Below are 10,000 nucleotides of genomic sequence, written 5' to 3'. Positions count from 1 at the left end.
GGTTTCGTGCCGCCCCGGCAGACGCGGTTTTTTGCGCCGCCCCGGCTGACGCGGTTTTTGCCGCCCCGGCTGACGCAGTTCGGACTTAGCACTTTTCGGCTGTGCCTGGCTGGCGGCCCACTCACTCGATCGCCATGTCTGTTTGCCACAGTTTTCCCGGTGGTGCCGCACCCGGGCTCGCCCCGGCTGACGCAGTTTTCGCGCCGCCCCGGCTGACGCGGTTTCGTGCCGCCCCGGCAGACGCGGTTTTCGCGCCGCCCCGGCTGACGCAGTTCGGACTTAGCACTTTTTGGGCTGAGCCTGGCTGGCGGCCCACTCACTCGATCGCCATGTCTGTTTGCCACAGTCTTCCCGGTGGTGCCGCACCCGGGCTCGCCCCGGCAGACGCGTTTTTTTTTCTTTCGCCCCGGCAGACGTGGTTCCCCCCCCCCCCTTTTCGCTCGCCCCGGCTGACGAGGTTTTCGCGCCGCCCCGGCTGACGCAGTTTTCGCGCCGCCCCGGCTGACGCGGTTTCGTGCCGCCCCGGCTGACGCGGTTTTTGCGTCGCCCCGGCTGACACGGTTCGGACTTTGCACTTTTCGGCTGTGCCTGGCTGGCGGCCCACTCACTCGATCGCCATGTCTGTTTGCCACAGTTTTCCCGGTGGTGCCGCACCCGGGCTCGCCCCGGCTGACGCAGTTTTCGCGCCGCCCCGGCTGACGCGGTTTCGTGCCGCCCCGGCAGACGCGGTTTTCGCGCCGCCCCGGCTGACGCGGTTTCGTGCCGCCCCGGCAGACGCAGTTCGGACTTAGCACTTTTCGGCTGTGCCTGGCTGGCGGCCCACTCACTCAATCGCCATGTCTGTTTGCCACAGTTTTCCCGGTGGTGCCGCACCCGGGCTCGCCCCGGCTGACGCAGTTTTCGCGCCGCCCCGGCTGACGCGGTTTCGTGCCGCCCCGGCAGACGCGGTTTTCGCGCCGCCCCGGCTGACGCGGTTTCGTGCCGCCCCGGCAGACGCAGTTCGGACTTAGCACTTTTCGGCTGTGCCTGGCTGGCGGCCCACTCACTCGATCGCCATGTCTGTTTGCCACAGTTTTCCCGGTGGTGCCGCACCCGGGCTCGCCCCGGCAGACGCGTTTTTTTTTTCTTTCGCCCCGGCTGACGCAGTTTTCGCGCCGCCCCGGCTGACGCGGTTTCGTGCCGCCCCGGCAGACGCGGTTTTTTGCGCCGCCCCGGCTGACGCGGTTTTTGCCGCCCCGGCTGACGCAGTTCGGACTTAGCACTTTTCGGCTGTGCCTGGCTGGCGGCCCACTCACTCGATCGCCATGTCTGTTTGCCACAGTTTTCCCGGTGGTGCCGCACCCGGGCTCGCCCCGGCTGACGCAGTTTTCGCGCCGCCCCGGCTGACGCGGTTTCGTGCCGCCCCGGCAGACGCGGTTTTCGCGCCGCCCCGGCTGACGCAGTTCGGACTTAGCACTTTTTGGGCTGAGCCTGGCTGGCGGCCCACTCACTCGATCGCCATGTCTGTTTGCCACAGTCTTCCCGGTGGTGCCGCACCCGGGCTCGCCCCGGCAGACGCGTTTTTTTTTCTTTCGCCCCGGCAGACGTGGTTCCCCCCCCCCTTTTCGCTCGCCCCGGCTGACGAGGTTTTCGCGCCGCCCCGGCTGACGCAGTTTTCGCGCCGCCCCGGCTGACGCGGTTTCGTGCCGCCCCGGCTGACGCGGTTTTCGCGCCGCCCCGGCTGACGCGGTTTTTGCGTCGCCCCGGCTGACACGGTTCGGACTTTGCACTTTTCGGCTGTGCCTGGCTGGCGGCCCACTCACTCGATCGCCATGTCTGTTTGCCACAGTTTTCCCGGTGGTGCCGCACCCGGGCTTGCCCCGGCAGACGCGTTTTTTTTTTTCTTTCGCCCCGGCTGACGCAGTTTTCGCCCCGCCCCGGCTGACGCGGTTTCGTGCCGCCCCGGCAGACGCGGTTTTTTGCGCCGCCCCGGCTGACGCGGTTTTTGCCGCCCCGGCTGACGCAGTTCGGACTTTGCACTTTTTGGCTGAGCCTGGCTGGCGGCCCACTCACTCGATCGCCATGTCTGTTTGCCACAGTTTTCCCGGTGGTGCCGCACCCGGGCTCGCCCCGGCAGACGCGTTTTTTTTTTTCCTTCGCCCCGGCAGACGTGGTTCCCCCCCCCCCTCCGTCTTTCTTTTTGTTTTTTTTTTTCGCCGCGGCTGAAGTGGATTTTTCGGTGCCTCGACGCCCCGGTAGTCGCGGTTTTTCCGTTTCCGCACGGCCCCGGCTGACGCTGCTCGGTCACAGTCGCCTTTTGTGAGGATTGCAGACTTCTTGAGCGCGGGTGTTTTTTTTGTTGTTGTTGTTGTTTTATTACGCATTCGCTCCAGCAGACGCTGTTTAGACTTTTTGTTTCCTCTTTTATCCTGCGACGAGGTGACGAGGTTTATTCGGTGCCCCGCCGCCCCGGCTGAAGTGATTTTTCCTGTCCCGTGCCGCCCCGGCTGACGCGGTTGGGACTTCGCGTTTGTTCGGCCGCCACGGGTTTTGGCGCACTCGCTCGGTTGCTTGTTGTTGCCACTTGTTGCGAACCCAGGTTTCTTGAGCGAGCGCGGGCGTTTTTTCTTCCTTTCTTTCTTTGTTCTATGTGTTAGCGAATCGGCCTTTAATATCACACGAGGACTCACAACCAACAATTTTCAGTTTGAAGTGTAAAAAATCTGCAGGTGTTGACGTAACTGACTTGCCCCGTACCCTTGAGTACATCCATGAAGTTCTCGTAGTACTACTAAATCGCATTATTCCAAGTGGAGAAATTCCCATAAACTTGCAAACCTCTACACGAAAATCGGTGCGCGTGATAAAGTTGAAAATTATCGTCCGATATCAAATGTGCCTTCTATAACACAAATTCTAGGAAAAAAAAAAAAACACTTGTTCGCCGTTTTCTGCGCCGTGACTGGCAGCACTCCGGCGAAGCGAAACGGGGTCGATTCGAGCACGATATCGGCGTCTTTCGACGTGCTCGCCGGCGACCGTCGCACGAGTACGTCGCACGAGCGCGTCTGCCGGGGCGCCGTTTGCGAAGCCGACGCAAAAGTGGGAACCGCCGCTCGGATGATCGCCGCTTTCGGCAGAGTGAGTGTTGGCACTCCGGGGAAGCGAAACAGCGTGAATGCGCCCACGAAATCGGCGTATTTTGAAGTGCCCGCCGGCGACCGTCGCACGAGTACGGTAAATCGCGTCAGCCGGGGCGTAGTTCGGGACGCCGACGAAAAAGTGGGAAGCGCAACTCGGATCTTCGCCGTTTTTGCAGGAGTGAGTGGCGGCCCTCCTGCGAGACCAAGAAGCATCGATTCGTGCACGAATTCGGCGCCTTTCGACGTGATCGCCGGCGACCGTCGCTCGAGTAGGGCAAACCGCGTCTGCCGGGGCGGGCTTCGGGACGCCGATGCGAAAGTGGGAAACGCTGCTCGGATGTTCGCCGTTTTTGGCCGAGTGAGTGCTGGCACTCGGGCGAAGCCAAACGGGGCCGATTACGGCACGATATCGGCGTCTTTCGACGTGCCCGGCGGCGACCGTCGCACGAGTACGGTAAACCGCGTCAGCCCGGGCGGAGTTCGGGACGCCGATGCGAAAGTGGAGAACGCCGCTCGGATCTTCGCCGTTTTTGGAGGAGTGAGTGGCGGCACTCCGGAGAAGCCAAGGAGCGCCAATTAGCGCACGATATCGGCGTCTTTCGACGCGCTCGCCGGCGACCGTCGCACGAGTAGGGCAAACCGCGTCTGCCGGGGCGGGGTTTACGACGCCGACGCAAAAGTGGGAACCGCCGCTCGGATGTTGGCCGTTTTTGGCAGAGTGAGTGCTGGCACACCGGCGACGCGAAAGAGCGCGAAAGCGCCCACGAAAGTGGCGTATTTGGACGTGCTTGACGGCGACCGCTGCAGGAGTACGAAAAACCACGTCAGCCGGGGCGAGCGACCCACGGCGGTCTGGGTGCTTATCGCTGCTATTATAGGGGCACCCCGGCAGACGCAGAAAAAAAAAATTTTTTTTCGACCTTCTTTTTTGCTGGTCGAGCTCGGGTAACCCAGGTCGCAATGGGAGCCGCGCACGAAAGCGGCGTCGCGAGACGCGTTCGCGGTCGCTAGTCGCACGAGCTCGGCAACCGCGTCAGCCGGCGCGGAGTTCGGGATGCCGACGGCTAAGTGGGTACCGCTGCTCGGATGTTCGCCGTTTTTGGCCGAGTGAGTGCTGGCACTCCGGCGAAGCGAAACGGGGCCGATTCGGGCACGATATCGGCGTATTTCGACGTGCTCGCCGGCGACCGTCGCACGAGTACGGCAAAGCGCGTCTGCCGGGGCGAGGTTTGCGATGCCGACGAAAAAGTGGGAAGCGCCGCTCGGATCTTCGCCGTTTTTGCAGGAGTGAGTGGCGGCCCTCCTGCGAGACCAAGAAGCATCGACTCGCGCACGATATCGGTGTCTTTCGACGTGCCCGCCGGCCACCGCCGCACGAGTACGGCAAACCGCGTATGCCGGGGCGGGGTTGGCGACGCCGACGCAAAAGTGGGAACCGCCACTAGGATGTTCGCCGTTTTTGGCAGAGTGAGTGCTGGCACTCCGGCGAAGCGAAAGAGCGCGAATGCGCCCACGAAAGTGGCGTGTTTGGACGTGCTTGACGACGACCACCACAGGAAAACGAAAAACCACGTCAGCCGGGGCGAGCGACCCATGGCGGTCTGGGTGCTTATCGCTGCTATTATAGGGGCACCCCGGCAGACGCAAAAAAAAAAAAATTTTTTTTCGACATTCTTTTTTGCTCGTCGACCTCGGGTGACCCAGGTCGCAGTGGGAGCCGCGCACGAAAGCGGCGTCGCGAGACGGCTTCGCGGTCGCTAGTCGCACGAGCTCGGCAACCGCGTCTGCCGGGGCGGAGTTCGGGACGCCGACGGCTAAGTGGGAACCGCCGCTCGGATGTTCGCCGTTTGTGGCCGAGTGAGTGCTGGCACTCCGGCGAAGCCAAACGGGGCCGATTCCGGCACGATATCGGCGTCTTTCTACGTGCTCGCCGGCGACCGTCGCACGAGTACGGCAAAGTGCGTCTGCCGGGGCGGGGTTTGCGACGCGTACGCAATAGTGAGAACCGTCGCTCGGATGTTCGTCGTCTTTCGCCGAGCCAGTGCTGGCACTCCGGCGAAGCCGAACGGAGCCGATTCGGGCACGATATCGGCGTCTTTCCACGTGCTCGCCGGCGACCGTCGCACGAGTACGGTAAACCGCGTCAGCCGGGGCGGAGTTCGGGACGCCGATGCGAAAGTGGGAAGCGCCGCTCGGATCTTCGCCGTTTTTGGAGGAGTCAGTGGCGGCACTCCGGTGAAGCCAAGGTGCGCCAATTCGCGCACGATATCGGCGTCTTTCGACGTGCCCGCCGGCCACCGTCGCACGAGTACGGCAAACCTCGTCTGCCGGGGCGGGGTTTGCGACGCCGACGCAAAAGTGGGAACCGCCGCTCGGATGTTCGCCGTTTTTGGCAGAGTGAGTGCTGGCACTCCGGCGAAGCGAAAGAGCGTGAATGCGCCCACGAAAGTAGCGTATTTGGACGTGCTTGACGGCGACCGCCGCAGGAGTACGAAAAACCACGTCAGCCGGGGCGAGCGACCCACGGCGGTCTGGGTGCTTATCGCTGCTATTATAGGGGCACCCCGGCAGACGCAGAAAGAAAAAAAAAATGGGGACATGGCGTGCGTCACCGTGCGGCTTCGCAGCGTTGCCGAAGTCGCCGAGCCCTTCGACTGAGCCGAACGGCGGACAGGGAACGTTGGTCGGCCGTTCTAACCTGTCGGTGCCACGCCGAGACGTCGTTAAGGAAAACCGCGTCGTGGGCCTCTACGACGCCGTCGAGTCGTTGTACGTTTGGTGTCCAGCGTGTCGGCGGCGAGTAGCGGACACGTCGTTCACGACTTCGGTCTTTCGCAGTCGACGCGAACTTGCGGAGAGTCGTGGTGCCTCACGTTTTCGGCAGAAACCGCGGCGGAATTTTCCCGTGCGTGCGCGCACGACCTCGGTGCTGTGCCGTCAGCGTAGTGTTGCACAAACTCGTGGCCTACCCAAGGTGCGGTACGTTTGCGGCCGTATCCTCGGTGGGAATTTCGTGAGTAGGGTCGCAAATTCTACGACCTCGGCGGGTTTGAGAGCGACGTAGACTTGTGGCACGCTCAACGTGCCACACGTTTCGGGGCACACCCGCGGTGAAATTTTCTCGAGTACGCTCGTATTAGTGCCCAAGGAGGTCTGGGTACTTATCGCTGCTATTATGTGGGGGTTCTCGTGAGCGGCGTACGCGAAAGCGACCGGGTGTCTGATATGCGGCGGGCTTCGGCCTCGTCAAGCGTGTCCTCGGGTCTGCTCCAGGGGAATCCACGGCAGTCGTCTGCAGCCTCATCCGCTTGATGCGTTAGGGGCTGGTTGTCGGACGGTGCCGTTTTACCACGATATCGAGGTGTGTTCCGTGTCGTCCTCGGGCGATTCAGATGCGAAAGCGCCGAAGACGCGGGCGTGACCCGTCGTCTGGCGGCTTTGCAGTCTCGGCTCCGTTGCTAGTTCCGGCCGGTCCACCGACAGTGCAGCGGGCTTGGGCAACCCGCACGGCGCGACCGAGTCGATGCAACGAAAAAGAGCGAGCATGAACGTGCTTCTTGCCGCACGGCTCCCACTCGTCTTTCGGGAAGGTTGTGCCGTAGCGAGCTCGAACGCCGTCATCTCGGAGTGCAAAATAAGCGTGTTGGGGCGCCTGAAGGTGGCCTCCGCCGCACACAGACTGCGTCCGGCCCGCCGAAGGCGAGGACGGACGCGCAGTCGAACGATTACCTGGTTGATCCTGCCAGTAATCATATGCTTGTCTCAAAGATTAAGCCATGCATGTCTAAGTACATGCCGAAATAAGGCGAAACCGCGAATGGCTCATTAAATCAGTTATGGTTCCTTAGATCGTTTCTTCCTACTTGGATAACTGTGGCAATTCTAGAGCTAATACATGCAGTGAGCCTGGAGCCCTTTGGGTAACGGGTGCTTTTATTAGACCAAGATCGATCGGGTTTCGGCCCGTATTGTGTGGTGACTCTGGATAACTTTGTGCTGATCGCATGGCCACGAGCCGGCGACGTTTCTTTCAAGTGTCTGCCTTATCAACTTTCGATGGTAGGTTACTTGCTTACCATGGTTGTTACGGGTAACGGAGAATCAGGGTTCGATTCCGGAGAGGGAGCCTGAGAAACGGCTACCACATCCAAGGAAGGCAGCAGGCGCGCAAATTACCCACTCCCGGCACGGGGAGGTAGTGACGAAAAATAACAATACGGGACTCTTTTGAGGCCCCGTAATTGAAATGAGTACACTCTAAATCCTTTAACGAGGATCAATTGGAGGGCAAGTCTGGTGCCAGCAGCCGCGGTAATTCCAGCTCCAATAGCGTATACTAAAGCTGCTGCGGTTAAAAAGCTCGTAGTTGGATCTCAGTTCCAGACGAGTAGTGCATCTACCCGATGCGACGGCTCGGACTGAACATCATGCCGGTTCTTTCTTGGTGCACTTCATTGTGTGCCTCGAGATGGCCGGTGCTTTTACTTTGAAAAAATTAGAGTGCTCAACGCAGGCGAGTCGCCTGAATAAACTTGCATGGAATAATAGAACAAGACCTCGTTTCTGTTCTGTTGGTTTTTGGAATACGAGGTAATGATTAAGAGGGACGGACGGGGGCATTCGTATTGCGGCGCTAGAGGTGAAATTCTTGGACCGTCGCAAGACGAACTACTGCGAAAGCATTTGCCAAGAATGTTTTCATTGATCAAGAACGAAAGTCAGAGGTTCGAAGGCGATCAGATACCGCCCTAGTTCTGACCATAAACGATGCCAACCAGCGATCCGCCTGAGTTACTCAAATGACTCGGCGGGCAGCTTCCGGGAAACCAAAGTATTTGGGTTCCGGGGGAAGTATGGTTGCAAAGCTGAAACTTAAAGGAATTGACGGAAGGGCACCACCAGGAGTGGAGCCTGCGGCTTAATTTGACTCAACACGGGAAAACTTACCCGGCCCGGACACTGGGAGGATTGACAGATTGAGAGCTCTTTCTTGATTCGGTGGATGGTGGTGCATGGCCGTTCTTAGTTGGTGGAGCGATTTGTCTGGTTAATTCCGATAACGAACGAGACTCTAGCCTATTAAATAGGTGCGGGGTTCCCAGCACCTTACAACCTTCTTAGAGGGACAAGCGGCTCCTAGCCGCACGAAACAGAGCAATAACAGGTCTGTGATGCCCTTAGATGTCCGGGGCCGCACGCGCGCTACACTGAAGGAAGCAGCGTGTCTTTATCCCTGTCTGAAAAGACTGGGTAACCCGTGGAACTTCTTTCGTGATTGGGATAGGGGCTTGCAATTGTTCCCCTTGAACGAGGAATTCCCAGTAAGCGCGAGTCATAAGCTCGCGTTGATTACGTCCCTGCCCTTTGTACACACCGCCCGTCGCTACTACCGATTGAATGATTTAGTGAGGTCTTCGGACCGATGTCCGGCGCGGCCTTTCGGTTGCGCCGGTCTGTTGGAAAGATGACCAAACTTGATCATTTAGAGGAAGTAAAAGTCGTAACAAGGTTTCCGTAGGTGAACCTGCGGAAGGATCATTAACGGATTGTGAAGGGTGAGCGCCTCAGCTGCGTCTGCGCCCGACACTTTCTGCCGCTGACCCCGTTTGGACGCGGGGTCGGCTTTTCCCCACGGGGCTGCCTGAATGTGGAGCGGCACCCCGTGACAAATTGTTGCGCCCAGCGGACGCCAACACCGCGACCTTGGACGGTCGGCCAGGTGGCGGACGCGGGTACAAACGGCGCAACGCACTCATAGGTCGGCTTTCGACCCGCCACAGCACCGTGGCTCGAAGCGCTCGAAATGCGCGACCCGACCGCTGCGGGACCGCCTAGTACTGTAAACAGGAGCGGCGGAGCGCGAACGGCGAGTCGTGGTTACGTCGGTAGAAGGCGAGGCTGCGCGTTCCCGAAACGCCAGCCGAGTGCCCTCCCGACCGTTCGAGCGTGCAAGAACGAGACCCGACAATCGCGCGGCGACTGCCAAGTACGAGAGGAACGGCACAAGCGTCGGCGGTCGGTCAAGGAACTGGCGATGTGACGGGTCCGCTGTGCACCAGTGCATACCGTCCCGCCGTCCGCGGCAAGCGCCTCCGCGTCCTCGGGTGACGGAGGCTGCCGGTCGGTTCTTGCAGGCGAGGGATCTCGCTGGCACCGGTTCGCGTTGACGCGCGGCCGGTCATGGCACGGCGATGCGACGGCCGAGGTGCGCAGTACTCGATGGAGAAACCGCACGCTCCGATGACCGTCCCGCCCTCCGCGGCGTATGCGTACCGACCGTAATGGTTGCAGCAGCGCCGGCCGGCTTTTGAATTCGCCACACGAAACACGGTGCGAGATCGCGGTTAGGGGAGCGTCGACGTTGCCAGGCGTTTTGCTTGCTGCCGAGGGAAAGGCGGCACGGCCACGTCGCGCTCGTCGCGATTAGCGGGTCTGCGCGCTTTGGGAAGGTGCCGCAACGACTTGCCGAAAGAGGAAGCACGGAAGAACGAGGGACTTGGACGTCCCGACAATTGAACGCACTTGCGGCCAGGCCCTTGCTGGCTTCGTTCTTCCGCCTCGAGTAGGCTCGTACGCGGCTCCGGCGCCGAAAGTGGTCCTTGGCACCGACTTCGGTGGACGTGGGAAGTGCCGCGCAAGTACGGCGCGCCTGGCTCCACCTGTTGGCTAAAGTAGGCAGCCGGATCGGCATTTTGGTGTGCGGTGGCAAACCGTGGATGCGAAAAAAGCTTGTGCGATTTCGTGGAACAAAAAGCGGGGGTCCCCCTTTTTATGCGGAGGAGACCGACCCGCCTGCCGTGGTGAACCGCGACGCCACGGTAAAAACGGGAGAGGCTTGTCGATGGGACCGTGCATCCCGCGCTCCACGGAGGCCGGGA

General features: G+C 60.8%; 1 non-coding gene across 1 annotated transcript; it reads left to right on the top strand.

Annotated features, from left to right (window-relative positions):
* The first annotated feature begins 6,848 nt into the window (after window positions 1-6,848).
* On the top strand, window positions 6,849-8,663 carry LOC142791011 (small subunit ribosomal RNA). The gene has a single exon (XR_012889934.1). It is a non-coding gene; the product is annotated as a small subunit ribosomal RNA (ribosomal RNA).
* Window positions 8,664-10,000: the final 1,337 nt, after the last annotated feature.

The sequence above is a fragment of the Rhipicephalus microplus genome, unplaced genomic scaffold (genome assembly GCF_043290135.1).
Source record: "Rhipicephalus microplus isolate Deutch F79 unplaced genomic scaffold, USDA_Rmic scaffold_135, whole genome shotgun sequence".
In the NCBI taxonomy this organism is placed as follows: domain Eukaryota; kingdom Metazoa; phylum Arthropoda; class Arachnida; order Ixodida; family Ixodidae; genus Rhipicephalus; species Rhipicephalus microplus.
Note: the sequence above shows the minus strand (reverse complement) of the source record. Positions and strands in the feature narration are given on the sequence as shown.